Source organism: Xiphophorus couchianus, chromosome 22 (assembly GCF_001444195.1).
Source record: "Xiphophorus couchianus chromosome 22, X_couchianus-1.0, whole genome shotgun sequence".
NCBI lineage: Eukaryota > Metazoa > Chordata > Actinopteri > Cyprinodontiformes > Poeciliidae > Xiphophorus > Xiphophorus couchianus.
Genome location: NC_040249.1, coordinates 22,236,342 through 22,249,554, shown reverse-complemented (window position 1 = coordinate 22,249,554; position 13,213 = coordinate 22,236,342). Strand labels below are relative to the sequence as shown.

The following is a 13,213-nucleotide window of genomic DNA, read 5'->3' as shown; positions in this document are numbered from 1 at the left end:
CGTTTCCATAACAATATAATTTTGCATATTGGAATTACTACAAATAAATTCACTTAATCAAATCACAGCAATACAACACAAGTCATGAGATCAACAACCGGACGTTACAACTGGTGGAAAAGATGAAGAAGACAACAGGAAGTAGTGCAGCATGTTTTTTAATGACTTATTACATGACCATACTAATTCATGTGTGATTTTAATTGCCTTTCTTATTTAACAGAAACATCACAATTGTAGAATCGTGTTTTTTCAAAATTAGTGGAATATCGACAAAAATTTGCACACATTGTAGTCTTCCCAGGAGAAGCCAGTTGGGCAACAAAAGCGACTCCAAAATTTTCACTGTTGACCCTAAACATGCTTACAGTCAAACATTATGGTGGTAGTTTCATGGTCTCTGGTTGCTTTACTTAAGAATCCAAAGGATCTGTAAATGGTAGAAATATTAATTCTGCTCTTGAACAGAAAGGTTTCAGGGAGAATGTCCAACTATCAAGTATGTTTAGATAATGCAGCAAGAAAATAATCCAAGACAAACCAGGAGGTTCACATCTGAATGGTCAACAAATGCAGGTTTTTATGTGGGCTTATGAAAGTTTAGATTAAACCCAAAGAGATGAAAAAAAACAAGTGTAGAGATCACCAACACGGTTGGATTACCAAGCAAAAATCTTAAGGCCAAAATTCCTCCACAGCAATGTAAAAAACTGACAGCACCTTTTTCTCTGCAGTGTATAGACTTACACACCAAATGATAAATTAAACATGTGTGCATGTATCTACTGGGAATAAGCCAGAGTGTTCAGATTAAATTGGATCTCCACCTATTCACGGTTCAGTATTCACAGATTTTTATGAACAGAACTCAAAATTAACGATGGAAAATTCACTTCCTTTTTACATTTCATCAAAATTTGTTTCCCTTTAGTCACATCAAACTGGCACCAGACAGACAATGAAATACTCTGAACGAAAAAAAACCCGTCACCTTTTCTGAAAGCGAAATCTCAGTCAGCGTGCATGTAAAGCAAAGCCCCCGGATAGGAGGAATTTAAAAACAGAAAAACTTCTCGCTATAAAGACATGGAGCTTGCTTTTGCCCCCTGATAGGATGGTGTCAGTACTCGCTGATGCAACTCTCTGGGGAACCATGAAACAACGCTCAGCTTTGTCTGCTCAATAAAAAATTAATCAGTGGGAGTCTTTTCCGGGCCACAATGGGACAAGTGTGAACAGCATTGATGCAACTCTGTGGATGTGCCACAGAAAAAGACTGACAAACGCCGTTCACATTAAAAACAACAGTCTCAAAGAATACACTGACTCAATTTGTGTGGTGAACATCGCATGTGACCCATCGTCCCTGGGTTAAAACAAAACTGAAATATGAGTAAAATTAAGACAAAGGTGACACAGTGTGCTTCAAATTATTGATAATTTAAGCTGCATATTTAAACTGTTATTATTTGAGGGAAGGTGAACAGTAATAAATGAACCTGAAAGAGTCTACCCTTTGATTCTGCACCTTAAATTCCTTTTCTGCTGCAACCATTGTGAATGAAAGTGTTTTGCTTGCTTTGGGCTTTAGGTTATCACTTCTGCTCCGCTCAGACACCCGATAAATTATCAAATGCATCTGCACACTGCCACAGTACAGCCTGCAAGTTTTTCTATCTCTTACACCCTAGCACTCCTCAAAGTATGCAGAGAAGCCCTTAGGGTTTCAGATTTTCCATTTTTAAACATTTCCCTTTTTTAATCGAGACACAGTGCTCTCTTATATCTAGAAGGACAGAATTTCTATTTTCACTCCTCAAACTGTTACCCTATCATTTTAAAGTCCTCTTTTGTGCTCAATTAGAGATACAGCTTTCTTCATTTAGTCACATTTTCATGTCATGTCAGTGCTGCTGGCTGGGCTGAGTTATTCAGTGTCCCAGAGTAAATATCTACAGCCAGCTGCCATATTTTGTCATAACACACCATTCCTTTTTAAGCCATCAAATATGATCCCTTTCCGTCTGTCCTTCCACAAACCCACACTGAGCAAAAATAAATATGCCCTTCACTTGCCCTCTCATTGGTTCTCATTTTAGGTATATCAGCCAGAATTATGAGACAGCCTCCTGTAGGTAGCCCAGTCGATGGGGATGTTAGACACACACACTGTACACTTCCATTATGAATGGGGGATGTTGCTCCCAGGCATATCTGACCCTTTCTTTGTCTTCTTTCAGATATTATACCCCACCAGCTTGAAAATCGCTGTTTTTTAGTGTTACACACTTATGCAAATTGTTAAGCTTCTCACTCTTCTCCTGCACAAAGATTACTTTATTTTTTACCTAAAATCACAACCACGGAAGTAAAATGACACATGGCTTTAAGATTATTTTTACTCTGATTCCCTCTAACTAAAATACAGCAAACAAATGCTTTCAGATGTCCCTGAACCAGTACATACCTGTATATAATTTAAACTCAGCATAAATACATTTCTTCTGTGAAGGCCTCAGAAGTTTGTTAGGCAAGCATAGAGAACAAACGGCATCATGAAGACCAAAGAACACAGTAGACAAGCAGGGAGAAAGTCCTGAAGAGGATTAAAGCGGTTTTACGTTTCACCAACTGTTTAGACAATATCCCAAACTTTGAGCATGTCCCAGAGTACAGTTCAGTCCATCTTTGGAGAGAGTATGACTAAAATGCAAACCTACTCACAAAATATGTCCAACAACCTAGACTGACAGCCCGGGCAAGGAGAGTGTTGTGATAAGTGGGAAAACCTGTGCGACCAGGATACAAATACAAGAACAAACAGCTTTATTGAAACATAAAACACCTTAGCTGAGGCGGAGAGATTGCATTCAGTTAGACTGTCATACAAACTCTGAACTCGACATCGTGAGTTCAGAGGGTTTATACACCCCAAAAAGGAACATATCAGAGGGCGTTAAACACATACCCAAAATTAACACATGTACAAAGATGGAATGGAATAAAGTCAAGACAGCTTACAGGGTGGATCTATAATTAAGAACAGTTACTTCCTCTTTTCTGTTTGCCTGCTCATGATGTTTTAGTATACATGCACAGGACAGATGGGGCTGTCAAAGTGTGACAATTATTTATTCTTAGTCTGTTCTCTGGCAGCAAGAAGCTTGAAGACCTAAAAAGGAGCAATTGGGCCTGTGGTTTGGCCTTTTTCTGTGTCCTGTAGAGAGCTGCAGTTTCTGTCTGCAAGAGACGCAGACAGTCTTAGCAGAAAACAAACCCATATAAGTAATAATAATCCTGTAAATGGTTTAATAAACTATTGGATATAAGTAAACACACTGTGAATAATTATTTCATTCCACCGTTGATTTCAGCAGCAGTCAGAAGACCCAAGGTAACTTTAGGAGCTGCTGAAATCCACAGCTCAGGTGGGAACATCAGTTTGATGCAGGACTTATTAGTAGCATACTCCATAAATCTGATGGCCTGAAAAAAAGAACCCTTTAAGAAGCCTCTTGTAAAGTTGGTATGGTTTGGATAGGCTTGGTATGGTTTGGTTTTGTATAGTTTGGGTTGGTTTTGTATGGTAGGGGTTGTAGGAGATCTAGCAGACATGTGAAAAAGAGATCAGAAGATCAGATCTGATCAGAAGAGACCAACATGTATCAGTGATAATAATTCAACCGTGCATGAAACCCAGTGACACCTGCTCAAGTTCAGTTTCCAGCAAGACAGTGGCTCAAAATATACAGTCTACATTAGAATGTTATGGTTCAGATTGGAGAATATTCATGTTTTAAAATGTGCCATGGATTTGTGTCCAATGACTACTGGAGACAGACACCAGCCCCCCTGAGACTCAGCAAGGATCAGCAAATATACACAAAGAAGAGTTGGGTGCATGGATGTTGTAAAATGACCCAATTAAAGTTCAGACCTAAGATGGAGTCTGTGGCCAAACTTAAAATTTAATTTTCACAGACATTCAACGTGCACCTGTCTGAATTTGAGATATTTTTCACATATTTCAAACCTTTTTTATTTATTTTTAAATCTCTAGATGTGTTTGAAGCACACCCCAAAAGGTGGGTCATTGAATCACTGATTCAGAGATGATGTGTACAAATGCACACCACACCTTTAAAAGTTATATCTATAAAATCCTCCATCTTTTTTGTCTCCACTCCATAAATACGTTTGTTGGTTTGTCATCTAAAATGGTGATAATTTTCATCTACATTTGTGTTTTTAACAAGACATAAATGTGAAACATTTGAAGGGTTTGAAGCCCTCGCAAAACATTGAGTTTTAGTGTTAATTGTGGGAGAGCTCTGGTCATTTCCCAATATTACAGAATAAAAAGAAGAAATTAGAGGAAAAATGCAGGTAATAAAGACTGTAGCCTTTTCCTGGTATGGATTGGGTCCACATTAATGTTGTCTATAACGATAATGATGATTATACTGCAGAAAAGCAACTATACTATATTATCACATTTCCTCCCAGCACATTCAGCACATTCCTGGTCACAGCACATTTCCTCTGTTAGATTCCCATGGCATCTATAATGAAACATTCTGTAGAGACAGGAAGCATGGTTTGATGTATGTGGAAATGTCTTGAGTCACAGTCTATGTCAGTGGCTGGAATGATATCTTCATGCAGCTCTTTAACAACATCATCAGCATCAACATAATGAAGTATTCTCATGACCCACCGTTTGACTATTAGACATCTGAGTTCATTTCCTCACTAGGTTATGGGGCTGACATCTCATCAAATGTAGCCTTTATGCTAATTTTAAAAACTTTTTATGCTGATAAACTATAACAGTTCAGTCAGAAGTTTACTGCCACTCTTTTAACATCCTTCTATTTAAATGTTAACATTTTTTATACTTTGGTTGAATGGCTTTATGACATAGTATTAAGAAATTCACTAAACAAAAAATGGCGCTCATCTTAGAATTAATGAATTGCCAATCTTTCTAGCATTTTTTCTGTCGTACTTAAAAATGACTTTAACCTGGGAGGTATAGTGAAAAAAATTTGTGGAATTGAAACCACAACTTTTTAAAACCTAAGTTTACTTTAAACCAGAAAAGCATCTCATGGCTAATCTGCAGTGAACCCAGATTATGACTTCATAATCTGGGACAAACAATAAGACGCCCCTGCTCCAAGATAAACACCTTCAACCTCGACTGAAATTTGCAGTTGCCTACATAGGGCAGAGAAATGTCTGCTGGAGAATCGTTTTATGGTTTGACAAAACAAAGATTGAGCTACTTGGTCAAAGTGAAGAGAAGAATGTCTGGAAAAGCCACTTTTAAGCCTAAAAATCGCTGTACTTGCAGCTAAAGGTGTTAGCGGGAATGCCATGCTGTGAAAGTTTTACCTGTCACAGGTTCTGACACATTGCATAGAGTGGATGGAATAATGAATGACTTTCCTTTAAGTCTTTGGATTCTCCTTAGTTTAACAAGTTAATGGTTGAAACTTAAACACAGCTGGATGTTTTAACAGGACAGCGATTCAAACCGAGAAGAATGGTCAAATAATAAATATTTGTTGACAGCTACAAAAGGTGGGTGTGTATGGATATATGTTAACCAAAATGATTTATTTTGAGCCAGAGGAAATGAGTGAAAATCCACAATAAATTTTAACTTATGTACCTTTTTCTTGTTTGTAAGATCAGTGAAGTTGTGCTGTTAATAATTCATGTAATGCTGTGTATTGCTGAGATTTGGAAGGTGAGTGATTACTTTTGTCCCCTCCAAAAACAATAGATGTATAATATAGTTTTGCTGCAGTTAAACATTTAAAGGCAATACGTGGCATAAAGGAAGAGATGAGCATTTCCGTTTTTTCTATTCATGACTGAAAAATTAAAACTAAAATGTTTCAGATTTTTAGTTATAAACACATACCCGTGAAATGTCTGATACCATTTCTAGACAAACAGGAGATTTGATGTTCTGAAACCAGTTCAAGAATTCACATGCTTTATGACAGTAAAACATGAACATGTTTGAGTCATCATTTAGAGGCGCTATTCATTTGAACCACCAAGCTCAACGTTTTGAATGAAATGATCTGCGCTCCATATTGAAATGGTCTGTTGTAAAATATGGCTCACAGCTTCGGTTCACTCCCGGCCGTTTGGAGTAGCTCTCAAAAATATAACCTGTGTCACATACAAGCTGCTCAGCAAGGCTGCCTCATCTTTTTCAATTAAAAGCCTTTCCACAGAATCCCCTGAGCAAGTATTTGATCTGTAATGTGAATAAAAAAATGAAAGTAAAAACCTGATAATACAGACAAGTATTACAAAAAAATACTCTATTGCATTGTAAGTACTTCTTATTTCTTCTAGCTACTCCTAATGGTAAAGATATTTGCATCATCTTGAATCTGGGAAAATTTTAAACCCACTTTAGAAAATATTTGTTTTTCATAAAATCACTTGTCAATACACATTATAGTAAAGAACTTAATGTATATGAATACATTTTGACCTGTAAATGGTATTTTTATCAAGTCCAGAGGACCCCAAAGTGCTTCACTGGCTTTCACACATTTTCACACGCTGATGGTGGCAAGCTACTGGATAGTAGCCACAGCTGCCCTGGGGCTGTCTGACCTCCCAGCCCCAAATAACTGAAGAACTCAACTTTAAGATTTTCATGCGCTCAAAGCCAGTCATCAAAATCAACAGAAATAAACTTTTAAAAAGTTTTGCTCTGTAATAAATCTACCCCACGCTCTATGAATCCCTTAATACCCAAACTTTGGAAAAGTGCTAAAGACAATGATCTAGGGGGCAAATATAAAGTTTCCAGTCTTCTAAATGGATAGGCCATAAGAATGAAAGTTTAAAATGACTTATCAATCAAATTTTATTTGTGTATCACATTTCAGCAACACGGCAGTTTAAAGTGCTTTAGATTTTTCCACGTATTTCCTCATCAAAATGTTGGTCAGTGTTTAATTAATTATGGTGCAAAAGCAACTCTTACCAGGTGGGTTTTTAGTCTAGATTTAAAGGATCTCAGGGTTTCAGATGCTTTACCATTTTCCGGAAGTTTGTTCCAGATTTGTGGTGCATAGAAGCTGAATGCTTCTGTATGCTCACGTTGTTTGAGAAACAGATTTTTTTTTCACTAGCCATAAATATTAATCTAAAGAATTTTAGATTTACCTCTTGAATTACTCATTTTCAATATTACATGGCATTGTAAAAACTGTTTGGACTCGTTGCTATGTACGTAAAACCAAAAATAGAACCTTCCAACAAGCTGCACAAACTATTTAAGGAAATATGAAAGACAAGCTGAGCAGAAACGGTTCTGCTGAGGCGCACAGCGCATCAGTGAGTGGAGCACCTTGCCCTGATCGTCACACGGGAAACGGCTCCTCCCCGCTTCCCTCCTGTCTGCCACGCAAAGCTGAGGCAGTGGCGTGGCCACGGCGCTCCTCCTGTACACAGCCTCGGAGACGGAGCCGAGTCGTCTGCTTTGAATAAACAAGCGCTCCGTTCTGGCAGCTGGTAGTCTGCTCGCTTCCGAACCGACTCAGTGATGACAGTGGCCGTGGGAAGGGACGGACGCGTTTGTTGTGCGGGGACCGGCGGGACGCAGGAGCGCGCTCCGGTGTTCAGCATCATCTACATCCTCCGCTCCTGAGAACAACCAAAAACCCGAGAGGCTCTCAGACCAGCACCAAACCCGCCGGAAGAGGTAACCAATGTTTTATTCTACTTTATCTATGTGAAAAGACACTGAGCGATGCTTTCATGCAGCGATTTACTAAAAGATCATTTAACATTTAATGTGCAGGAATAAAAATCCAGTCATCTGTTTTGGGCTGAGCTGCATCTGTTGTGTCTGAGCTTGTCTGTCACTCAGTTGAGCGCTTTGTCTTCTTTATGCAGTTCACATTTAAACCCTCTCTAATAGAGTATTGATCAAGCTAATTAAAATGCTACATTCAATAAATTAGCTGCAGAAGCTCCGAGGAGCACATTGTTCTGTAGGATTATCCCCTTTTCAGTGTGGCACAAACTAGTTTCTTTAAAAGTTTCCCCTGAAATTCGTGAAGTTGCAGCATTTAAAGATGAAGCAAAGTTCTTCATCCAGCCCTGAACGCTGCTGCAAGTATAAAAAGTGACTAATCTCATGCTGTAGTTGCAGGGTAGACTCAATCAGACAAGAGCAGCTGATGATAATTACCACTCTCCAGCTCTTGGTGGAAATGTGGCCCTGCACACACTGCCTACCCTTCACAGCATCACATCTCCTATATCTGATGTCAGACCAAGCCAAGTGAATTTCCACTGGATGCAAATTGCCACAGGCTGTGCAACAATTCACCTTTGATTATGAGCATGTGGGTGTTGGCTTCATTCGAGCCGGTGCCTTGAGCTCGCTCAATTTCTCAAAGGCATTAGTTGGTATTTGACTGGAATAAGTTGTGTAATGAAATTTAAATGAAACATAAGGTGCTGTTTGTCAGTACCAGCCTGATCCTGTCCTGCAGCTAAAAGTCGTTTTTAATTGGTTTGTATTTAAAATAGGTTCAACCTTTTTGTAGTTGTTCAAGCTGAAGCTGCACAACAATCCTCCACAGGAAGAAGTGGGTTGATGATGTTCTTGCAGCTCTTCATAGGTTCCTACAGCTCGTTACACTGAGATATGTTAAGTCTAAATGGTAATTCTTCTTTTGATCTGTATGAAACTGACTTTCAGTTATATTGCAAATGTGTCAGAATAAAAGTCTTGTTGTGAGTCTATGCATAGAAAGATCCATACAATACAAAATAATTTGTTAAATATACTAACGACATCTAATGCCTCCCTTGTAAAGATGTGTAAAACCCTTAAAATGAAATGGAATAAAAACATTGTATTATAGTATTTTCACACACAGGACATTTTTGAAAGAAAAACATTTTTATTTGGGTGGGAAAAAAAAAAAAAACATGTATAGAAATAACTTTCAACCAAAATCACCAGTGGCACTATTATTGGTGCCTTTTAATTAACCATTAAGTAAAATGAAAGTGAAGCACTATTTTAATTTATACTTCACTTTTTGAGGATGATAAGCCTCTAGGAACTTTACATTAATAATTTATGAATTTCTGTTTCTCTTAGATATAACATTTCCCCAGGGATGCCTCCACAAACAGATTCTAATTCTAAACTGGCCCTATGCTTGCTTAGCGCCATTCTCTGTGTATCCCACTGTTGTGAGCTCTGACTCTGGCACCAATGGTAAATGTTTGAATACATCTAGATTAGTTGATATAGTAAAGTTTGACATTTAACCACTACCATCACTCAGTGGCAGTGGTTTTCAACCATAGCAATGAGAGCATCTCTGCACCCCTGAACATTTCTGTCTTCTGGATAGTAGAAAGTGAGGAGATGGCCTCTGACCTCAGAGAATCAGAAACAAGGAGAATCTCCACATGACATGCAGCATGCTTTGCATCTCATGGCCACCCAAATTGTTTAGACTTCGTAGATTCTGAAACAGCAGCGCAGCTCGAGTTCACGGCCTAAACTACAGTATGTTCCATCTTTCACCTCATTGTTGACTGCCAAGTTTGAAACTCACAAGTAAGTCCAAATATGAGAAAAAGTTAGATTAGTCATGGAATAACATGAACTCAGTCTTCCTGGTTTTTTTAAATCCAACTCCTCACAGAGTTTAAGTGAGTCATTAAAGCAAAGACCAGAGCTAACGGCTGATGTTTCCATGATAAATCCTGTAGTGAATTCTCTGTTTGTTTGAATGCTGGCATAAAATGATGCGATGTTTGCAGTTAAACTGCTTCCTTGCAGTTTCACCAACACAAAAATACAAAATAAAACTGTCGGAGATTTTTACATAGTACAGTAACAGTAACCAAGATGCTTGTTGAAAACCAGTTCTTTTATAAAACCAGTTGCAAAATGTCGGTTCTAACCGCTTTGGTGGAAAAATCCAAAAAGATGATTGTTTTTACCCACTGGTCACTAGGATGGGCAAGAACCAAAGGTAAACTTTTCCCAATCAAAGTGAGCAGGATGTAAGGGAAATTTTAAAAACCCTAATAGTTTTAGACACAAAGTGTCACCAATTATTCATAACAATTTTTAGATGCTATATTGATGCCAATAAATTGTTAAAGTTGTGATTCTGTAAAAATGAACCAATGAATAAATGTTGTAAAGCAAAAATAATAATTAAAGTTTGACTCCCCCAGTCTTTTCAGTGTGAGATTATGCTACTACAATAAAATATTTTAATGCTTTTTGCACATCTTGATGTTAAGTCCCAATAAATGTGACTTGCAGTGTAAAGAAAAAGTGTTTTATACATTAATAAAACAAAAGAATTGTGTAAGAGGGAATAATTTGGTAAGAAAATGATTTGTTTAATGAAAGTAAAGGACAGCAGGCTACAGTGAAAGTGGACTCATCCTCATTATTTTTATACCAAACTAATCAACCTGGATGGATAAAGTGTTTCCTCTTTTTAACCAGAAAAACCCCCACTTTTATTTGTTTTTATTTTCTACTGAAGCTAATTGTTAGAAGCAGGACTGGGGTTCCAGAGATGACAAACCGACAGTAAGAAAGCGTTTCTGATTCTGGCCGTAACGGTGGCAGTGGTCTGAAGATGTGTTATGATTTCTAAATCCCCCCGGGAATCCTCGAGGTGTCTTTGTGATGTATGACTGGACAAACACGGCGGGTCAGTGTACACAACAACATGAGCAGAGTTTCTTATGAGAATGACAGAAAAAAAAGAGAGAAGAAGCCATTTCTTGTGTACAATATCTTGTTATTAGGTTTGTGTTTGATGGAGTTTATCCAGTTGGCTCCACTTGAGCGGAGAGGAGGGGAGGAGGAAAACAAAAACAAAACAAAAGTGCATTTTCTTTTCCACATGTTCTCCTAATCACAAGCAATCCAAACTAACAAGAGAATGGGATTAATATTTGATGAGTTTCTGTTTGCCAAATTAAAGGATGAAAACTATTAGCTAGGGCATACATGAGATTTGTTAAAAATGCAAATGAATTCCAGAGTTGTTCTCTTTTCCTTATTGTGGGGGCTGGTTTAGATGCCTTTATGGAACCAGCTTAAGATGCTGTCAAAAGTGCACAATAACATTTGCAAATCTGAGGTAAAGGTAAGGTGTAGCTGAAAAAAAATAGAAAAGCAAATCATATGTGTCTGAATGCAGTGGCAGGTAAGAAGCTTATTAATTATCTAGGTCAGATAAATGGGAAATTTGCATTTAATTATTTGTCTTTATAAATCTGGCACAAAGTGTAATATTTTCTTTCTAAAAAAAGTTTGGGAAAAAGTTATCTAAGTTAAACCTTTGACTAACTGAGCAATATTTCAGCTGAATTAATGTTGAGCTTTAATATTACACCATCTTTGACAGGTAATACCTCCGTTCAACAAACGGCCACTAGTGACACCTAATGGTGAAATTGCAGTTTACAAACAACAGAAAACAATCCACCTCAACTGTAGGAGTAATAATGGTAATATTTTGGGCATGTCTTGAATTTCAATGCCGTACAAAACTGTGCACCATTATGTTGAAACCTTTGACGCATTTGTCGCTGTGGCATACGTAACAAAACTAACCAGGCAGGAGTTTGAGGTACTTCAGATGCTTTCAGAGGACTCATCTCACCATCGTGTAACACTTTTCTATTTTTAGTATATTTTTGGGCTTAGCACAAAATGTTGACAAGACAATGACGTTTTTCAAAAAGTAAGAAGGAAATATGACACTCATACAGAAGCGGACAAAAACATTCAGCTAAGCGTAGCGTCGGTGATGCAGCTCCAGAGATCAACATAGCAACAAAATGACTTCCTGTGATTAAAAACAGTAAAGAGGAGAATAGCAGGCAGAATACACAAGAACTGATAGAGACAAATTAGTGAGTGATGAGGAAAATGTTAATACTGTTGTCATTACACAGTATTAACACACATGTTGGTTATATGAAATAACATTTTGTAGCTGTTCAGAAGAGAAGTAATTTTTCTTATGGGGACTTTATCTTTTAAGATGATCACAATTAGCAGCAGATGCTTAGGTAATGAATCGGCATGGGGTTTCCCAGAGGAGTTCTCATTAAGGTGTCATTTACAGTTCTTAAACTCTTCCCCATATAACAACAAATCTAATCACAATGGGCTAAGAATTTTTTTTGTCCTAAACTGTTAATGAGCTGAATAATAAAACAGACTGTGAACAATCTGTGGGACAACAGATGTCAGCCAGGTGCAGCTTAGAGCACAAAACGACTACAACACTGCTAATGTGGCTCCATGTTAGCTTCCTACTTTAATGTTTGTTTTGTGGTACATGTCTGAGCTAAACCTGACTTGAATCTGTTACTTACATTATCAGTTAGTGTTCCCACAAATCTTGACTTTAGACTTTGTTATAAATACCTCTCAACAGGTTTTGTACTTCCTCTAAAAAAAACACCTCACTAATACTGATAGCTCACTTAGCCTTCACTTTGTAGCGACATCCACATAGAAGAGTGTTGCTGTTAGCATGTTTGTTTGTTTTTTCTTTTGACTGACTGATGAAAAGTTATTGTCTGTCAAGCTGAATTTACCTGCTTCTGGTCTTCAGCCTATTTTTTGTTTCATTTACTCTGCTGTACTTTCAGATTATGTGTGGAATAGGTATAATGTTTTAAGTGTTTGTATGTTTTGAAATGAATACAAAAGTTCTTGTTTTTACTAACTTCACTGCTAACAAAACATTGTTTTTATAAGTAGAGATCAGCTTGAACAAATACTACAGTCTGTTGGTTCAGTGTGAGCGGTGACATTTTTTAAAATACAGCTGTTAAATAGACGCAGTCTGCCGTCATGTGTTTGATAATTGGTTGATATTCTTGCTAATATTCATTCAGGTCACTTTCAAACTTCTGAATTTAGTCGTCACTGCTCTCCTCTCCATGGACTTCTTGCATGATGTCAAATCTGAGTTTTTGCACCTTGCAGCTCCTCCATTGTGATGGCCGTTTATTTTGGATGTACTTCTGTGATTAGGTCGCCCAGGCACAATCCATCACCCACCCAGCATTGTGATATTAATGTCATACAGAGGTTATTTTATTTGTTGACTGGATCTTCTGTCTGCCTCCCCGGTGGAGTGATTACTGATCAGAC

The 13,213-nt window shown here is 37.7% G+C and overlaps 1 protein-coding gene across 1 annotated transcript in view; it reads left to right on the top strand.

The window, feature by feature from the left end:
* Window positions 1-7,365: 7,365 nt before the first annotated feature.
* Window positions 7,366-13,213, top strand: part of hs3st1l1 (heparan sulfate (glucosamine) 3-O-sulfotransferase 1-like1) — a 31,147-nt gene continuing 25,299 nt past the window's right edge. Inside the window, exon 1 of the mRNA XM_028005968.1 lies at window positions 7,366-7,741. The gene's annotated coding sequence lies outside the window, so the exon portion shown is untranslated. The remainder of the gene's footprint in view (window positions 7,742-13,213) is intronic.